General features: G+C 30.7%; 2 long non-coding RNA genes across 2 annotated transcripts; both read left to right on the top strand.

Moving 5' to 3' along the window:
* The first annotated feature begins 1,857 nt into the window (after window positions 1-1,857).
* On the top strand, window positions 1,858-16,876 carry LOC125067570. The gene is made up of 4 exons (XR_007119735.1): window positions 1,858-1,917; window positions 2,000-2,288; window positions 2,647-2,750; window positions 16,866-16,876. It is a non-coding gene; the product is annotated as an uncharacterized LOC125067570 (long non-coding RNA).
* On the top strand, window positions 13,476-15,096 carry LOC125067581. The gene is made up of 4 exons (XR_007119736.1): window positions 13,476-13,540; window positions 13,627-13,707; window positions 13,792-13,935; window positions 14,979-15,096. It is a non-coding gene; the product is annotated as an uncharacterized LOC125067581 (long non-coding RNA).
* Window positions 16,877-17,289: the final 413 nt, after the last annotated feature.

Below are 17,289 nucleotides of genomic sequence, written 5' to 3' on the forward strand. Positions count from 1 at the left end.
TTGAATATATGAATAACTAAAAAGAAGATATAACATTGTTGGAAAATTAATATTATTAGTAGTTTAGTCTACTATATTATATACCTGCAAAAGATTTGCATTGTATTGCACATCGTTGGTCTTTATATTCTAAATATTAATGGATAAGACAAAAGTTTCAATTATTAAAAATATTTTTAAAAAATATGAATATTACTATAGTTATGAATAGTCTAAACTTGATGCAGTTTGTCAAATTCTCACTTGACATGTACTTCTTAATAAATTTTGACATTGACGTATAACGAAGAACGTGTAACCTCGTATAAAGTCAATAACACATATCACACAAAAAGCGTTAAATAGTCAAATAATTTGAAGTTGTATAAATGCATGTATTTAATAATAGATTTTTAGATTAAAGAATAATTCATGGTAAATGTTAATGCAATTAAAAATAGCTTTTTGCTCAAAAATTATGTAATTAATATATATACATATGTTTATTTTATTCAAGGTTTCCCTTAAAATAAACTTATTGTAATGAAAATATTTCGATTAGGATCAAAATTGACAGTCATCCTCAATGTCCTTTTATTTTATTTAATATTTGATTTTATTCTAAAAATGTTGTTAATCATTATTTGTATGATTTTTTTTTTAAATAAAATAATATTGAATAATTGGTTTAATATTATTACGAATAATGTTTAGGTAGACTTATATCAGGTAAACTCCGCTAAACTAGACTAGAACCTTTTGCTAAAATACATTTACGAGCGATTACATTTTTTTTTGTTTATTTATCTTTCTCTGCTAACAAGTTGGTAAAATCTTATATATTATCTTTTATAAAATCCTACCATAAATAACCATAAACTACCAATGAACAAAAGCGGCTTCTGTAAATCTCCTCGATTCGATTTAGTACATTCGACTTATAGAATATAAGTAATTTGTTTAAATATACATATATAATAATTCTCAGTGTTTTTTTTTAAGCACCAAGTAGGTAATTGTTAACAAAACTGTAGGTCCTGAAAAATGTTGCTAGCCGTAATTTAATCCGGTAATTAATAAATATAAAAAACCCGAATGCATAAAAGTGAACTTTAAATAAAAACTGGAAAAAACAAGTTCAGCCCAGTTTTTTAAAATTCTGATAATATTGAATAGCGATAACAGAAGGGACCCATTATGGGGTATGATGATTTGAGTCGGTCTAGATTTTTAATGAATCCCATTATCATTTATCAGAAAAAACCTCTTGGGAACATCGCCGATATTATTGCTCGTGGGGTAAGTAATCTCAACCGATTTCACGGAATAGGTTCTGCCTCTCTGCGTCGCACAAAGGGACGCGTTCTATGCATTCAGGCTCATCCGAACTTATGAGACAGGACTAATAAAATATTGGTAACCTCCTCTCATTGCATGTATCTACATGCTCAATAGCTATTTTTAATTTAAATAAAATTATATCACATGTTGTGTAACTCAATAATATTATATAACACGATGGATGGATTGTGTGAAAGACAATATGGTTAGAAAGAATGTTAGTTGTGAGATGACGTCCGACAGAGAAGTATGGAAGAACAAGAGGACATGCTGCGCCGACCCCAAGTAAAATTGGGATAAGGGCAGGAGGATGATGATGTTGTGTAACTGAAATGTTCTGTTCTGACTACAGAACCATGTGAGTTCTATATATTATTCTGGTATGTTAGCTGTATGAACATTGAAAATAGCTAATATTGGTACAAAAACACTTACAAAAAGTAAAGTGCATCGCTCGTGCGTATTTTATGATGACCTAATCAAATTTGTATGTATAAAAGCTGTCTTCAGATTTCAGTGGGCACAATTCTAAGATGACAAGGATCTTGGTAGTTTGTTTGGCCCTCGCGGTCGTTGTGTGCGTCCATGCCGCCCCAGGTAATTAATAGTAGAAGTTTAATTTGAAAATATTGATATTATAAATTTTATTGAAAGCCATTAAACAAGTGTATCTTTACAGGTTATAATAAAGGAAACAATGGTGGCAGTTCACACAGTGGGGGTGGAGGTGGACTAGGTGGAGGTGCTGGCGGTGGTCATGGTGGTGGAGGTGGAATCGGTGGTGGCGGTGGTTTAGGCCACGGTAACGGCGGTGGAGGTGGATTTGGAGGTGGATTTGGAGGTGGAAAGGGAAGTGGCGGTGGATTTGGATTCGGTGGTGGCGGCGGTGGTTCTGGCGGTGGTCTTGGCGTGGGTGGCGGCGGTGGTGGCGGTGGCGCCGGAGGCCATAAACAAAAAGGAGGATACGGGTAAGAATATGCATTTTTATTAATTTCTTCAAAAAGTAATCACACAGTGTATCGTTTCATTTAGTGTTTTACACACGCATTGTATGAAACAATTCAACTGTCTATTTACACGCTTTGTATTTTAGGGCCAATTTTATAAATTTTTACTGTACTATAAGCGTAATGTAAAAAATCGAAACATAGAACAATCTTGATGTTTTTTTTAAATCTATCATTATCATTAGTAGAGAAGCAAATAAACTTGATGGCTAGTCTCTGCCCTAGACTGCACAAGATGACTAAGATGTATCTTGTGAGCTTTTAGAAACTCACGTGTTTATATTATGTTAATCTATAACGCTTTCTTTTTTATTTTCAGACGTTAAATTTGACTAGAAAATGGGAAATTCCTTGGAAGTTCAACAATACAAATACAGCAAGCTCATTGTGATTTAAAAGTATAGCATTGTTTACATAAATCTTGTTTTATTTCTTCTTATTCTTTAAACTAACCTAACCTAACCCAGTTAGAGCATATCTTTATGATTATAATATACCTTAGACTTATATTGGTAATTTGGGTATTGGTTTTAGATCCTTCCACTGTAGAATACTACTTAGGTCTACACCGATTACCTTCATATAAATATAAAAAACATTATAATTTTTTTTTTATGTAGCAGAATTTATGGTAATCTTCATGAAACAATAATTATATCATCTATTTTTTAAATTTTAAGCAAAATTCATTCCTTTAAATGTTTTGATAAATATAAAAATTTTAAAAAGAAAATTGTCTTTTAATTTGTATTTCGAGTTTATAATAAGTATAATAACTCAGTTAAGATAACACCAATTCCATTAAGAGTATTAAAGCCTGATTAGCCGTTTTCTTAAAGCGATTATGAACCAAATATTTATTAGTTACTTAAACAAAAAATACTTTACAAAAGTTTAGTCTAAGTTCAGTCTGCCCGTGACCACGAACACTGCAAAGTGCTCGAAACGTCGGGATGTTAAAATAATTAATATACGCGATTAAATCCGTTAAAAACTAGTTTTATTTCAAAGTTTAGTCTCTTTTTAATGGAATCTTTTGAAAAAACCTTACTGATATTTAACAAACTATTTGTTAAAAATGCATTATTTCAAAAATAAAACATTATATACCTATGTATATATTGTTTTATCCTTTCCATAAAAAAAACATTCCTACATTATTTTTGAGAAAAAAGAAATGTACTGACGTAAGTGCACAATAATTTAATTCTACAAAACGACATCGTTAAACTAATAAATACTTGTGAAATTATAGAGTTTAAGTCTTTTTTTATGGAATTCATTTAAATTACATTAAATTATAATTTATTTATTTTTATAAATTACCCATCATAATTGAAAGGAGAAGGGAGGACATAGTCTCTCGTTACAAATATGACCAGCCTTATTGGATTGTAGTTTTATGATCTATTTTAACTATTAAAAACTTTTTATTTCACGACAATACTTTTCGACAACTCTATAATTGAAATGGTGGAAAATAATAACTACTTTAGTTATTCGAGTTTATTGCCGGTTCTTCTTGGTAGAACCACCTTTCCGAACCGGTAGTAGTTTTACATTTAATTCAACACTATAACATTATTATCCTAAAGTGCTTTTATAAACCTACTTGAATAAAGAATATTGTGGTTTTTTATTTGATATTATATAATATGTTAATTAATATTGGTGTTGAAAATAAAAATTAACCATTGCTTTGATCACCAATGCTCCACCAATCTTGGGAACTAAGACGTCGTATCCCTTGTTCTTTTAGTTACACTGGCTCACTCACTTTTAAAACCGCAACTACAATATGAAATTTTGTTGTTCGACAGTATTATATAAGATGAATAAGCACAAAGCCATAATATAAAATACATTAAAGGAACATACTAAATTAACCATCATAATATCATATATCTAATTCGAATGAATAGTAAAAACTTCATTAGACACAAACAAAACTTTGATATTTATGAAATTCGTAGCATTATTATTTATTATAAAAGCACATTAGTACCTCTTACTTCATTATAATTATACACTTATTAATATTTCATCAACATGCGCACGCATCATAAAAATACACTCACATATTTTTTATGACGTGTCAAAAAACGTTTAACTTCAATAAAATTGTTTATATAAGAATTATTTACGATGATTGGTAAGTATATACTGTATAAATCATGACCATGAATTCACCTTAAATACATACACCGTACATTTTGACTCGTTATTTCGATCCGCTAGACGAAGAATGAACCAACTATTATTGTTCCACGAATATAATGAATAGCCAAGCCATGAATATTGTTGTTAATCCACAATAATTTACAATAATATTAACTAATATCACGTGCTGTCAAAAATCCCATTTTGTATGAAATTCGACCAAAGATTTTTTGAAGATATACCTACGCTGTACGTTTTTCTAAACGGAGAAAAGACTCGTAACAAATATAATACTTGTTTTCAATAGGCAATTTATACGAAAATTTTCGACGCTTGTATTACATGCAGAATTAAAGATAATATGGTAATACTAGCTGTGCCCGCGGATTTATCCGCAGTTATTTCAGTTTGTAATTAAGAGTCTTATTTAATTGGTTCAACATATTCAGATTTAACTATTACGAACAAATAATCTTTATTTTATATCATAATATTATTATGTACAACTCGGTCCGAACGGTCCACGCTGAAATAGTTTTTATTGTTATAATAAAACATCCCTCTTTATAATAGTACCTAAGTAGTTGTTGTCAATAATTGCTATACTTAAATACCATTTAAAATTATGCCATAATTACTTTAACTTCAATAACATTGGACTTTCATACAAACTACCATCCCCCGTTTTAACCCCAAAAGGGGGCTGATTTCTAAAGATACATTATTAGTACACCTCCACACTACCATAGAACATACATTTTAAATTTCAAGGCTCCTACTTCAAAAACATAAGACCTTCATTCATTCCAACTTTCGTTTTACCCGCTTAAGGGTGGAATTTCAAGTTTGTAGGTGTTATAGTTTCTGAGATTTAGTGATTAATCAGTGAGTGGTATTTCGATTTCGATTTCCTTTAACAAATAGCTGATCGGGAATTTACCTATTAGATACTTACTTTTTTATCAAATTTTGAAGAGCATTGTAAACATTTATATCAATTGGTTTCGTATATAAGCTGTATCTCATCATCGCATATTCACAGTCCAGAAATGGCAAAGCTCGCATTAATTTGTCTGATCCTTGTAGTCATTGCCTGTGTGTGTGCTGCGCCGGGTAAGCTTGTATTTTTTACAGATTTTTCCGTTCATACTTTTGCATGCGTTAAAACCGCTATAAAAAATAAACAATAAATAGCCATATAAAAATAAATGATATACTTTTATGATTTTAGTTTACCCACGCAAGCACAAATTAGGCGGTGGTGGGTTCGGTGGAGGAGGCGGCTTTGGCGGCGGCGGTGGCGGCGGCTTTGGTGGTGGCGGCGGTGGCGGTGGATTTGGTGGTGGTGGTGGATTCGGTGGAGGAGGTGGCGGCGGAGGCGGTGGAGGCGGCGGCTTCGGTGGAGGCGGTGGCTTCGGTGGAGGCGGCGGCTTCGGAGGCGGAGGTGGATTTGGAGGTGGTGGCGGATTTGGAGGGGGTGGCGGATTTGGCCGTAGAAACAGATTTGGCCATGGTTGATATGACAACTGCGACAGTATAGGCGTATCTAAACATAAATAATAGGATAATAACATAATAGATACGAAGATCATTTATTAATACTAGAAATAGAAAAGGACCCAAAGTTGATCCTTGTGGAACATCCGTTTTTTGCATAGATCGACTTTATTCCATTAATGAAAACTTGCTGGACACTTTAACTTAAATATGAAGCAATAGGATGAAGAGCTCTACCTTTAATACCGTAGTATTTGACTTTATATAGAAGCGTTTCATGTTCTACATAATCAAGTGTATTAAAAAAAAATCACTGAATACTACAATATTAATTTGCACGAAAATCACAGCATTCTGTGATTTTTCCCATGCATCGTATTTGAGATATTTTAGAAATGCTATTCCCGCATTAGTTGTCGGGGACCTCGACAATGAACTACTAGAACCGAAATGGACGAGAAGTTGATTTACAATATTTTTTAAATATTTTACTTAAAGTTGGAAGTATAGAAATAGGCCTGTAATTACTTGGATCGCTTTTGTTTCCGGTCTTAAAAATGGTAAAACTTTACTCCATTTTAAAAATTAACCCGTTTCCAAACTCAAAATTATTGATTGAACATATTTGTTCAAGTTATTAATGAATTTTACCGAAATGCCCCATATGTCATTAGTTTTTTTTTAATAATGAGGATTTTAAATACTTTAATGATATCTATTGAGACTGTTTCGAATAAAAATCATTTAAATAAAACTAATTTTTAACGGATTTAATCGCGTATATTAATTATTTTATTTTAACATCCCGACGTTTCGAGCACTTTGCACTCAGCAGTCTGCCCGTGACCATGAACCCTGCAAAGTGCTCGAAACGTCGAGATGTTAAAATAAAATAATTAATATACGCGATTAAATCCGTTAAAAACTAGTTTTATTTCAATGTGTAATAATCGCGAAAATCTAAGACAACAAAAATCATTTAATAATCTAGTTGCATCTAATGTAGATGATCATAGAAATTCGAAGAATTTATTGTATAAAATGAATTAATATGGTAATATTCGGGATTCCAGTAAATAATAACAACTTAATAATGAAATTAAAATATAAGATTACTAACAAAATAATTTACTCAAGGCTTAGTAAAGACTTGTTAAAGGCACGCGTAATAGTTATTTGAGTACTAAAGTAAATATTGAGATTGATTACATTTACGTCAGTTGGATTATTACAGATTATTTTTTCTAATATTATGTTCTCACAAACAACCCACGGTATTGGTAACACTGCCGAATCCCTGTTAGAAGTACCAGCTAAACAAAATTCAATTATTTAAACAGCATGAATGATACGTATCGAGCTGAGTAAGTCAGTACAAATAATATTATAATGAATTATATAATACATAAGTCTCAGATTGGGAAATATGATGATTTACTGCGCGTAACATTCAATAGGTCAAAGTGACTATTTATCACAATGTTAGTAGACGCTACCTTACTTACTACCAAGAATTTCCTTTATTCATATTATCATCTAAGTCCGTTAAGTGACAAGTGCATTTATTAATAGTGTAAATATTATGAGTCTGAAGTAATACACAGATAAAATATCAAGGCCTCGCAAATAATTGCAGTAATTTTTGAGTATCCTTTGCGAATTCATCGAATATTAGTTAATGTAAAAAATAGTATAGACGCATATATATTTAATTTCTGTGAGCGCTTTATAGATGATGTATTATGTAATTATTATTATTAATAAAAATGTTTAACGATCGAGCAACATTTATTTCGAAGGGTTTTGGGAAAACTTTCTATCCATTTAAAAAAAATATATTTTCATTTTGGACATGATTTAATAACACTATCAATCAACTATTTTACTTTCCGTAGCGTAATATAACTTCCTTCGAAGTAGTAAAAACTTTTGAATCACTTAATTTAAATGGACCAGGGTTTTTTGGGATTTATCAGATAAAATTATTGCCAACGTAATTGTCGGTTTAGCTTCTTATTTAACTGTTTTTTTCAATAAATTTGTAGAATTTGGTTATTTTTAAGGTCTATTGAAAATAAGTTAAGAAATTCCATTATTTAATTCTGGTGATAAAAATGAGCTAAAAAACTATAGACCAATTTTAGTTTTGCCAATATTAAGTAAAATATTTGAAAAAGTTATGCTTAATCAATTATTTTTTTATTTCAACTTGATCAGGATATTATAGTCTCGACATTTCGATTATATACTAATAATAATAATATACTATTGGAGTTTTTTGTGACTTATCAAAAGCTTTCAACTGTGTTAGGTAGGATATTCTTTTAGAAAAACTTAGATACTGTGGAATCAAAGACCCTGCATTAATATTAATTTCCTCCTACCTTACCGAAAGAGTTTTGAAGGTTGTTTTCAATGGGATGGGGCAAAATCAAACGGCGCTTTGGCACAAATGGGTATAACAAAGGGCTTAACTTTAGACCCTAAGTCATTACAATAAATAAAACGACGACTAATATTCGTCAATATAACGGTGATAAAATTATTGGACCGAAATTAAAAATGAAAATTATTAAATAAAAACAAAATATTAGAGTAAGTAATTTGTAAACAATGTTTTATTAACGTTACATAACAAACATTGTCCACAAAATATTGCTTACACATTACAACTTAATTAAAATTAAAAAAAATACAAGTATCTTTAATACGTTAATTTCATAGGCACATGATATGTAAACGATTTACCTTATTTTGTTAATAAGACTTGAAAAATTGTACTGTTTGCAATTTGCAGAGATGTATCATCTCTTTTTTTTAAACTAAACAGAAGGATAAACAACTATGACTTTGTGAGCCATGCTCTGTCACAGATTTTTGTTTGGTTTGATATAAATGCAAAGAAGACTAATTTAAAGATAAATTCTCTCGCGATGATTTTGAATAATAAAAATCTTGAGTTTTTTTAGCCGGAAATCTTTCTAGATATTGACCCTTGACTTAATTTAATAAATCTTCAGTGGGTCACCCATTTGTATGCTCTAGCAGGGAAACTTATCAGTGCTATTAATGCAAACAAAAAAATTCGAAAACTCACAGACAAGTAATTTTCATAGTCTTATGGAATTTTGTTAGAGGGAAGTTATGCTTATAAATCGAATATATTAACTTTAAATGAATTTATATGTCCTACTAATAAAATACAACTATGATTGTATTTTAGTACTAAGTTAGTTGTTTTGCTTTCTACTCTTTATAGTATTAAATTGCGTTAACTTTTATTAGTCTTAAAACGAATGTTATATATCAGAGTCATATTTAAAATAAAATATATGTGCATGTACAAACTTAATTTAACAAATGTAATTTATTCATTTTTCGTTTTTGTTTTTTTTTTTTAACTTTTGTTGTTGTAGCATGCAATAGTAATTAACACTCTAATTAGCATGTAGTGTTTGCTTTTAAAATATTTTACATAATCTATGTATATATATAATTGTACACTTATATATATACATAACAGCTATTCTATAATACATTTATGTTAATATCATGTTTATACGGAATAATATACAAAATCCTCGCTAAAAGTTGATATACATATTATTACAAGGAAACCTTGTAACCTGTGCTTTCCTCTTGCATACGGTACAGAAAACATTTTTGGGCAATAGTATACGCATATTTTTTTTTTTTTTTTATTTACGTTTACAAAACTGACTTACGACTAGTGCATACAAAGTAATATCTAAGCTAAACAGAGTGTAATGAAGTTGCAGTCTTCTGGATGTAAACCTAGCATGCTTTAAAAAATATATAGCTTAGTTAACAAGAACAGTACTTGTGTAATTACTGACTAGTTAATTATTTAATTATTACATAAAATAATGTGATTTTGTTTTTAAGAGAACCAACAGATTCACTGAAGACATCTAAGTGTTGACGACTACAATTCGCAAGCGAGCAAATACGGTAAATTGGCGAATGTTGGCCAAGATTTGATTTGACATCAGGCAGGCTAAATATTTTACGATTTTGTAAACGGCTACCTTGACGCGGAATGTAGAAACTAATCTTAGCAAGTAGATCAGGTGCATCAATATCTCCATGCAATAATTTGTATAAAAAAAGAAAGTCGGCAGCTTCTCTTCTATATTTAAGAGTTTGCAGTTTATAATTAATTAGGCGTGCGTCGTAAGATTTAAAATTTTTAGCATTTAGATCTGTGTACGCTAAGTAATATAGAAAACGTTTTTGTACACGTTCTATTCTATCTGAGTGCACCTCATATCCAGGATTCCAAACAACTGAACAATATTCTAGGATACTCCTTATTATACTATTGTGTACTAATATTGTCAAGCTTGGATCCTTAAAGATTTTCATTAATAACACCAGACCAGATACTTGCGAGGCTTTTGATATGATGGAATCAATGTGACCTCTAAAGCTTAAGGTGTTTTCTATTATCACCCCAAGATCCCTAACATTCGTTGATTCCGTAAGAGGCGTACCGTCGATGTAGTAAGTGTGTTTTAGTGGCTTTCGTTTTCTACTAAATTTAATATGAACACATTTATCCTTATTTAGAGTCACACGATTTGCAAGACACCAACAAACAAGGTTGTCGATGTCACTTTGTAGGATTTCGATATCCTCTAGTGATTTAATTTCCCTGTATATTTTTAAATCATCTGCGAATATTTGATATTTAGATTTAATTACTTTTCCAACATCATTAATGAAAACAAGAAAAAACAAAGGTCCTAAGTGTGACCCTTGCGGTACACCAGAGGGTATTTTACATTCAAAAGATTTAAAACCTTTAATGGCAACTAATTGGGATCGATTCTTTAAGTATGACTCACACCAACGCAACAAGGAACCATGAATACCCATACATTCCAATTTGGTTAAAAGAATGTCGTGGTGGACTAAGTCGAACGCTTTTTTAAAATCCAGATATATAGCATGTACCTCATTATTCTTATCTACAGCTTCAGAAATATCAGATATGTAACTAACTAGATTAGATGTTGTGGATTTATGTGGACAAAAGCCATGCTGGTATGAATCAAAGTAAGGTTTTAAATGAGAATACATCTTTTTTTGAATTAGTGACTCAAAAATTTTCCCAAAAGTAGATAGTATGGATATTGGTCTGTAATTAGAAATATTATTAATGTCTCCAGATTTATGAATTGGCGTATAAGTGGTCATAATAAGATACCGCAAAATATAATCAATTTACCATGTAAACAATTTAAATTGAGAGATTTAAATCATTGCAAATCTGTTTAATAAAAAGAGCAACTACTTGCCTAAGCGTGTTTCTTCCCGTTTATATTCATTAATTCTTAACTGCTTTCCGAAACAGTGATAGAGTAAAATTCTTTATTGTAAAGTTTATTTGAATAAAATACATTTTATTTAATAAAATAAACGATATAAATTTATATAATCATGAATACTAAATATATTTAAAAACTAAGTTATTTTAACATTAAACAGTACACGATTTCATTGTTTAGTTTTTTGGGATTCAACGTATGTAAATATAACCAGTTTAAGGTTTGTTCCACCTCACGCGACGTAACCATGCGTCTAATTTTTTCCTGGTCATTAATATCGTTCGAAATAACTTCAATATTTTAAAATACCTTTTTCTGTATTTATTTTTATCATCTGTGTTTGAGAAACCATTACAAATACATTCATCATAAATGCCATTCTGAATTAATTATACCATACCGCTATGGATATTTACAAGACCGTGGGGATTGCAGGTGCGTTGCTGACCATTGAGTGAATAAACTATTTTCTTGAAGGTTCGCAAAACATATTAATTTAGAAACCTACCAAATGGGTATTTGTAGAACAAATGCTGTTAAATTTTATAAATATTAATGAAGCAAAAGTGAAAAGAACAGCTGGTTAGAATTATTTTTGATGACCTTATGATTAATACATTTTGGATCTTTGATCAAATATTACATTTTTTACGACAAATATTTTTTCGAATAATTTGGACAATTATCTCAAAATATATTTTGATTATTTAACAAAAATACATTTTTAAGATACATGAAATCGACATTTTAATACCTGCTACGTCTATTAGCTATAATATACAACAATTTTTGAAAACAAAAGAAAAATGTTAGGAGTATCATTACTTAAATAAAATAAAATAAATAAATAATAATAATAATAATGGCAAAGTCATCACTTGTAAATACACTTTACTACATGGAATCCCGCTTAGTTGTGACAGAAGTAATCAGTAATCAAACTAAGTACAAATATAAGAAACTTTTATATACAAAAAAATAATGAAAATAAACAATTTTATAATATTTGAGTCCTATTTTCCTTATAAATGAGCCTTAAGAGGTCAATAGCTATAGTGATCCTTCAAAGTTGTGCATATATAGTAATATATAATATATATACGTAAAAAGTATGTTCTTAAGAAAAACCAGTCACAAAAAATCTACTTTTTTTCAGGCATGTATGAACTTTCATAAATCAGATCAGATTCGTCATAATTAGTATTTCACTGCGCCTTTGTCTGAATTGACTCCAATTGAAAGATGATATCCACCTAACCGACATCAGCCACTTTTTTTATGTGATAAATGGCAAACGAGCAGGAGACTCACCTGATGGAAAGTGACTACCACCGCTCGTGGACATCTGCAACACCGGGGCGCTTGCAGGTGCGTTGCCGGCATTTAAGGAAGGAGTACGCTCTTTTCTTGAACGTTCCCAAGTCTTAACGGTTCAGAAACACCGCTGGCGAAAGCTGGTTCCAAAGTGGTTGTGCGAGGCAGATTTTCAAAAATCTAGGTGGTGCGGGTGAAACTTGGAATTTCAACGATATGTCAGAAGGTGAAATTCAGCAGCCGGTATTAATCCAAGCCAATTACGCAGAAAGTACATAGTGTTTGAGTGTTTTTGGAAATACAGGTAAACTCTCTATATATCATTATAATACTTGAAAATACCATTTGCTGAACTATGTGGTAGGCATACAAGATTTTTCGTAAAAGTGGTTATTACATTCATCATCTACTTTTCATCGCTACTTTTAAATGATGGTCAATGGGAATTTACCATGTCAGTGTTTTCTCGCATGATCTTTAATATAAAATGAAATAGTATGGCAGAGCACATTTTCTATTAGAGACCTCAGAAAAAAACAGGATTAGGATTTACGTGGAGAGCCAACACCTAGCATGAGTCTCAGTACTCGTCAAAGCACACCCGAACATATTTGATATATACATGTACAAAACATGTAAATATTTTTAAAAGAATCGAGTAAATATGAATCTTGTAACTTTTCCTTATACCTTGCTAATTGGTAATTTAGCATAACATAAAAAATAAATAAAAAACATTTGATTATGAAGATCATTACAAACGTTTAAGACAATTAGTTTCGTATATAAGCTGTATCTGAACGTCGGATATTCACAGTCCAAAAATGGCAAAGTTAACATTCATTTGTCTGATTTTCCTGGTCATCATTGCCTGTGTGTTTGCAGCGCCGGGTATGTTTGCTATTTATGTCTTTATTTTATAACCATTTTATTGTTTTGGTTTTTATTTTATTTTTTTCTTTTATTTGGTTATCTAGGCCCACACAAATTTGGCGGTGGCAAACGCGGCGGCCATAGTGGAGGTGGAGGCTATGGTAGAGGCGGTGGCTATGGTGGAGGTGGCGGAGGTGGCGGTGGCGGAGGTGGAGGCTACGGTAGAGGCGGTAGCTATGGCAGAGGTGGCGGAGGTGGCGGCGGCGGAGGTGGAGGCTACGGTAGAGGCGGTAGCTATGGTGGAGGCGGCGGAGGTGGCGGTGGCGGAGGTGGCGGTGGATACTAGGCGGAGGCAGTGTTGGTAGCTCTGGCGAACGCTGGAGTTGCAGATTAGCGCTTTATAGAATTTACTGGTGAGCAATAAAATTTTGTTACAAATCTGTTACGAGTTCTAATTAGTTTGTCATGGAATGTCTTTTAAAAAAAAAAATGTAATTTATTTCAAATGTACTATAACAGCAATATTTAAAACTAGTTGTTACACGCCCGCTTCGCTGGGCGTATTAAAATTTATTTAAAATTAGGTAGCAAATTCAACAAAAAAATTGATTACCTACATACATTAATATAAATCAAAAATAGCGTCGGAGCTAAAATTGAGTTCTTAGTGCTAATCCAGTTCCCAATTTTAAGACTTTAAAATCGATTAAATAATATGAGCCACAATCCTCATATTTCTATATTTTCCAGCTTTTCAGTCAAAATCGGAAAAGATACAGAATTCGATACTCCGTGCTTGAAATCGAAAATAATTACCAAGACACTTACTCTGAGTTTAGTTACTAATTTTCAAATATAGTTTTAGTCTGGCTACTTTGTATCTAATCTGTATTATTTATTTCTAATATCTAATATAATTTCTAAACGTCAGCTTCACTGATACTAATGCACATCAAAAATATTTTAACGTGGAGGGACGCGCCTTCGTGAATGAATAGTAATGTATACCTGAAAATACTAAGAAAAATGTTAAATGGTGTAAAAACGTATGTAGAGCTAGGATTATTACGATTATAGATTCAAATGATAATCAATCGAGTATCTTTTGAATATAAGCCAGGAAATTTCGTCGTATTAAATAGTTTAGAATTTCGATGGGAACAAACCGTATATAATGAATAAATAAACCTCGCGATTCTCTGTGATTAAATTTTAAGTATATAGGCTTATGTTTAGTATATATGATAAATACATAAACAAATGCTTCTCATTAGATTAAAACCATGTCAGTTTAACAAATTGGTTTTACACGTCCGTTCTCAAATTACTTCTCACCTCAATAATATTGGTTTATGTAACGTAGTTCCTTTATCTGGTTCATTAAATCATTCAAACTCTCAAATATTCAAACACTGTTTAATAATCGTATAAATAGTGATATACATAAAAATTTCAGACATTCAGCAGAATATGACACCTCAGACGTCCTAAAGAAAATTCAAGATCAGTGTGATATTTACTAAAAAAATCAGCTTGTTAAAATTATTGTAAAACAAAAAAATAAACATACCTTCTATATTATTTGTATTTTACTAATCCATACATCCATTGGCGCACCTGGGGGTAAGGCCGAGTCGTATAGCTAAGCTACAAAACGCTTTCTTATATGCGTGGGGCATACATATACTATAATATATAAATCGTACTATATACCAAATATTATAAAAAGATAAAAGAAAATATATTTTCCAAAAAAAATATGGTTTATTTATTTTACTCAATTTTATTCCATATTAAATTGTTTTATCATCTAGCGGGCATCCTGCAATAGTTTTTTTTCAGAATTATATACTTACTATAACTTACTATAACTATAACTAGGTAGTAGTTTAAAAAAATAAATTTATAACTTTTTAAAAATTTATATTATCATTACATGACCATCTAGCGTATAATTTCCTGATAAGATCAATAGTTCATCTTCTACTATACACATCAATAATGTCATAACAATTTGATTATTGCAATGTTTATTTTACTTTTATCATTGTAAGTTATTAAAATCAATCAATATACACGTTTTGAGATGTTAAATCTGTTTTTGTAGTTGTTTGACAAATTGTATTTATTTATAATATTAATTATATTTTGTAGTTTTACTTACAGTATATCAAAATTAAAACATGATGCGAACAAGTGTCTAGTCGAAACGCTTTGAGTGATCACGGCAAAGCTAACAACATTTTCCTGTTCAATCTCAATTTCATTCCATAGGCAAAAAGATACGTGAGAAAAAGTCATTATTCATACTTATTTAAGAAAATAAATAAAAAAATACCATCTCCAAACGCTTACATGTACATTACAGGAATTCTGTTGTATTACAATTACATGGGAAATCATTAAATATTGTACATACAAAATTTGCTGTTGGAATGTATGAACAAACTTATTGTGATACTGTAAATACTTCAATTATACAAACCAATGATACTACTCGTTCTACGTATGTAGGACTTTAAAAAAACTTGGTACAGCACAATCATTGTACGGAAACCCACTCAACGCGAGTACGCAATTGCCCGTCATTTTTGACCAACGTATTACGCGTTTTATAGCTACACGCACGCTCCTCGCCATGGAAGACACCTTTGTTTCACATTAAGGCCACGCCCTCATATACTGTAATAAAGGCTTCGATGCTTATTGTTTTACTAAGCCTATACTCACTAAAAGGTTACAACGCTTACTTGGTTTCATGTCACCTATAATAAGGAAAAATATTGTACATTAATAACTCGTGTAAACATTATCACACTGCAGTAATACGCAAACAAAATATACAAAAGGTCTCGCAAGTAACACTGATTATTAAGAACTCAGATCGTTTCGGAATATTGTTGCCACTTTATCACTGATCAATAAGTATCAATAAGTATCGATATTGAGCATATGTATGTATGAATGTACAACGATAGGATAAAAAACGCAAGGTCTCGGGTTTCGTGAAGTATAATTTTTAGATTATGATGATAAGTTTTCGAGATTTGATTAAATATAGTTTCTTGTTTTTTATCATTTTAAGTGGATAGAATGAAGTTAAAAACCCACTTCCTTGAAGAACTTTATAACTATGTGCTAAAGTTTATCTTTGATCTTTTCCTGCTCAAACAAACAATACAATAATGGCACCTTTGACGTTATTATAGCAACCGATCGTTTTTGAGTTACTATTAACGAAGTGTTAAATTAATTCCTATAATATTTAACGAAACGTATCTATTTTTAACAAAGTCTTCAACCTCAAAATCAGATTTGGGCTGACAAACAGTGAGATCTCTAGAGATCGAAAGAAGGCCCTTTATAATGGTTTCTGTTATTTCCCACTGTTAAGTAAATAAATTGTAAAAATACAACCTGTAAATAAATTTTAATCATATCACCTTTCAAACAAGTAGATACATTATCGTAAAAAAACTATTAAATAGATTTCTATAGTCATGATTCCAATGTAAGTTTCCGATGACATACAAAGAAATAAATAACAATAATAATATCGCTGTTAAGTTTTTTTTTTTTACTATAAATATAAATAAAAATATATTATAATAGCGTCGATATTATATATAAATAATTTAGATTCTTTAAACTAATTTCAATTTGGAGATTATAAGAACAGGACTTCTGATATATTATTAATTTCTTTAAAAGTTACTTGAAAATTCAATCATCGTAAGTCGGAAAAATCAATCGACTATTTATTTTAA

The sequence above is a fragment of the Vanessa atalanta genome, chromosome 1, assembly GCF_905147765.1.
Source record: "Vanessa atalanta chromosome 1, ilVanAtal1.2, whole genome shotgun sequence".
In the NCBI taxonomy this organism is placed as follows: domain Eukaryota; kingdom Metazoa; phylum Arthropoda; class Insecta; order Lepidoptera; family Nymphalidae; genus Vanessa; species Vanessa atalanta.